We start from the raw sequence: 4,351 nt of genomic DNA on the forward strand, positions 1-4,351 counted from the left end.
CCTTCTCTTCCTCAGACACTTGTATCTTCGTAAGGTGGCCTTGAACCCGTGGCAGGTGAGATCCAGCTTCGGAGCCTTACCCTGTCTACAGTGCTGGGGTTGCAAGCACGCACCACCATGCCCAATTCGGGCTTTTGTTTTATTTTGTTTTGGTTTCATTTTGAAAAACTTATTGCTGGGCATTGGTGGCACCCGCCTTTAATCCCAGCACTTGGGAGGCAGAGGCAGGCGGATTTCTGAGTTCGAGGCCAGCCAGGTCTAGAGCGTGAGTTCCAGGCCAGGACAGCCAGGGCTACACAGAGAAACCCTGTCTCGAACCCCCCACCCCCCCAAAAAAAATAAAAATTTATTATTTTCTCTTTCTTTCCTTACTTCTTTCTTTCTTTCTTTCTTTCTTTCTTTCTTTCTTTGTTTTTTTTTTTGAGACAGGGCCTCTCTGTGTAGCCCTGACTGGCATGGAACTCTCTCAGTAGACCAGGCTGGTTTTGAAACTCACAGAGATCCTCCTGCCTCTGTCTCTCCCAAGCGCTGGCATGAAAGGCGTGTGGCACCAAGCATGTGGCTAACAATGATCTATTATCGTTATCGGTGTGTGCCCCGCATGCATGATACGTGTGTCTGAGCACAAGGGCCACGGCGTGTGGCTGGAGGTCAGAAGACAACATCTGGGAGTCAGTCCGTGTTCTTCCTCCAGGTGGGACCCAGGATTGAACTCAGGACACCAGGCTTCTACGGCTGAGCCTTCTGCGCATGCTCAACAGTCGCTGTCCCGACTGCCCGACTCCCCAAGGCCAACCACCCCCCGTTTTTACCGCAGCTTTGGTTGGAAAGGGAGGCTGGGGATCTATCCCAGAGAGTGAAAGAGCCAGGGATCTATCCCGCTTTGGACAGATGGGGATTCTGAAGTCCAGAGAGTGGAAGAGACTCATTCCAGGTCACAACAGCACCTCGATGACAGAGCTGGGGCTATAAACAGACCTCCGACCTCTGGTCGGCTGAGCAAGAGTTTCTCTGCCTCCAATTCCCGCCTGGAAACCACACCTCCTGCGTGAAACCCTTTCCCTTCAGGGGTGCCCAGGTTTAGGGCCCTGGAGACACACAATCCCAGGACACACACACACACACACACAGCCTCTCTCCACACCAGGTTCTTTCTGAATTTGAGGCATAAACCATGGGGAACGCTGTGATTACTGACCATCGTGTGACAGGCTGGGACACGGAGGCCAGAGAGGTTAGGTGGCTTGTGGGATGTCACACAGCTGGAAAGCATTGGAGCTGAGATTCCAATCCAGGCAGGACCGAGTTCAGCCCTGCGGCTAGAACGAGGAAGCAGTGCTCGACGTCGTCCCCGTGGTCCTGTGGCTCAGGCCTGGACGCTCTCGCCACCTAGTGGTATAGTACCTTAACTACAACTAAGGAATTAGGCGATTCCTCAGCCGCCCAAGGGTGCTGTTCGGGGGTGGGGGTTTAGATTTATTATGTGTTTTAGTCAAGGTCTTTCGGTAGTAGCCCTGACTGCCTGGACTCACTGTGCAGCTGAGGATGGCGTTAAACCTCTCATCCCCCTGCCTCCGCGGCTCCAGTGACAGTGCTCTACTCCCCTGGAGCGGTTCCACTTGTGAGCCGCCACGTGTTGCTGGGAACTGAGCTCGGGTCCTCTGTAAGAACAGGGTGTGCTCTCTTAACCTCTGAGCCGTCTCTCCAGACCTTATTGTTTTGTTTTGTTTTTTAATGATTTTTATTATTATCAGTGTGTTGTCGGGGGCGGGGTCAGAGGGCAAGGTCATAGAGTTGCTTCTCTGTCTAACTTTATGGGGCCTCCGGAATTCGAACTCAGGTCCCTCAGGCTTGTACCTCTGGGCAGCAAGCACCTTTACCCTTTCTTACTACCTTATTCTTTCTTTCTTTTTCTTTTTTTATTTATTTATTATAAGTACACTGTAGCTGTCTTCAGACGCACCAGAAGAGGGCGTCAGATCTCATTACAGATGGTTGTGAGCCACCATGTGGTTGCTGGGATTTGAACTCATGACCTTTGGAAGGGCAATCGGTGCTCTTACCCGCTGAGCCATCTCTCCAGCCCCTATTCTTTCTTTTAAGTTATTTGTTTATTTGTGTCAGGGATGGGGTAGTAGGGTATGTAGAGGTCAGAGACCAACTTTTGAGCATTGGGTCTCGCCATCCACCATAGGGGTCCTGAGGGTCAAAATGAGGTCGTTAAACTTGGCTGCAAGCACCCTTCGCTGCTTAGACACACCCCCCATCTTCTCTTAACACTTGGAGTTGATGTGGTGATGCACACTTATAATCTCAGAGCTCAAGAGACGAGACAGGAGGATCAAGGGTTTCAAGTAAGTTTGGGCTATAGAGCAACACCTTGTCTCAAAGAATCAGACAGGAAAAAAATAGTCATAGTTCCGGGGAAGGATGTTCGTACAGGGAGTCGTTTTCGAGGCGTTCCAAGGTTTTCGTGCACAACTAACCTCTTACCACCGTGTGTTAGCCTTTCCTCACTGTGACAAATACCCGAGAGAACCCACTTCGGAGGACAGTTGGTTTATTTTGGCTCATGGGTTCAACCCAGGGTCAGCTGGATCTATTGCCTTGGGCCTGAAGCCACATGGAGTAGGTTGGCAGTGGGAACACATTTGTAGTACCAGCCCCAGGTAGCTACAAATCCTTGTACTGTTGAGCCCTTTTAAAAACAAAAACAAAAAAGGGGGGGGGCTGGAGAGTTGGCTCAGCTGTCAAGAGCACTGACTGCTCTTCCAGAGGTCCTGAGTTCAAATCCCAGCAACCACATGGTGGCTCACAGCCATCTGTAATGGGATCAGATACCCTCTTCTGGTGTGTCTGAAGACAGCTACAGTGTACTTACATATAATAAATAAATAAATCTTTTAAAAACAAAAAACAAAACCAGGGTTTCTCTGTGTAGCCCTGGCTGTTCTGAAATTCACTAGATAGACCAGGCTGGCCTTGAACTCACAGAGCTCTGCCTGCCTCAGTCTCCCAAGTGCCGGGATCAAAGGCATGCATCACCACCCCCGACTCGGATCTGTCTAATGTCCCTCACTCTGTTGTCATGCCTATTGGGCAGCACGCCCACATCCAGCCTGGGTCCTCTCGTTGTAATGAATGGGTCTGGAAACAGACCCACCAGGGGTTCTCCCTACTCACCCCTCGCCCAACTTTGCTGCTTTAACACACAGGCAGTCTCATGTAGCACAAGATATCTTCGAGCATGCTCTGGTGTTGGGGAACCTCTGACCTCCCCCTGCCCCTCCCCCCTTCTCCTCAGCAGCACACGGATTACAGTTGTGCACACCTTAGCCCCGTTTCTGCTGTGCTGGGCTCAAGCCCAGGGCTCCTGCATGCTAGTCACGTGCCTTACCAACCTGGCCACGGTGTTACCATAGCCGCAGAGCCGCATCTCCCAGGTGCTGTTTTCTTTCAGTATTATATATGCTTGAGATAGGACCTTGCCAGGTGTGGTGGCACACACCTGTAATCCCAGCACTTGGGAGGCAGAGGCAGGCGGATTTCTGAGTTCGAGGCCAGCCTGGTCTACAGAGTGAGTTCCAGGACAGCCAAGGCTATACAGAGAGTCCTCATTTCCCTCCCTGCCCCCTGAAAAAGGATTAACCATTACACCTCCTGCTACTTTGAAACCCACATGATTTCGATAAGGAAACAGTGTGGATTGATGTTGAGCCCGTGGCTCCAGGTCCGCATCTTGTGGCCATAGAGGCCACATTTGGTCAAACACCCTTGGCCACAGGCTGGGTGATGTCTTAGTTAGGGTGTTACTGCTGTGAACAGACACCATGACCAAGGCAACTCATAAGGACAACATTTAATTGGGGCTGGCTTACAGGTTCAGAGGTTCAGTCCATTATCATCAAGGCAGGAACATGGCAGCGTCCAGGCAGGCATGGTGCAGGAGGAGCTGAGAGTTCTACATCTTCATCTGAAGGCTGCTAGTGGAAGACTGGCTTCCAGGCAGCTAGGGTGAGGGTCTCAAAGTCCACCCCCACGGTGACACCCTTCCACCAACAAGGCCACACCTCCTAATAGTGCCACTCCCTGGGCCAAGCATATTCAAATCACCACAGGTGACTTGCCCAGAGGTCTGGGGACATCAGTGGGCCTCAAGTCCGGTTCTCCTGTTTAACTGTAAAGTTCAGTCTCTCTCTCTGATCCAGGGCTGCCACCAGCTTCTTCAAAATCAAAATCAAACCCCACTGGAAGAAGACTGGGATTTACAGAGAAGACATTGCCTCGGGGCTCGGCACGGACCCATTTAGCTTGTCGCTCTCTGCTTTTTTTTTTTTTTTTTTTTTTTTTT

This window comes from Mastomys coucha, unplaced genomic scaffold (assembly GCF_008632895.1).
Source record: "Mastomys coucha isolate ucsf_1 unplaced genomic scaffold, UCSF_Mcou_1 pScaffold3, whole genome shotgun sequence".
NCBI classification, from domain to species: domain Eukaryota; kingdom Metazoa; phylum Chordata; class Mammalia; order Rodentia; family Muridae; genus Mastomys; species Mastomys coucha.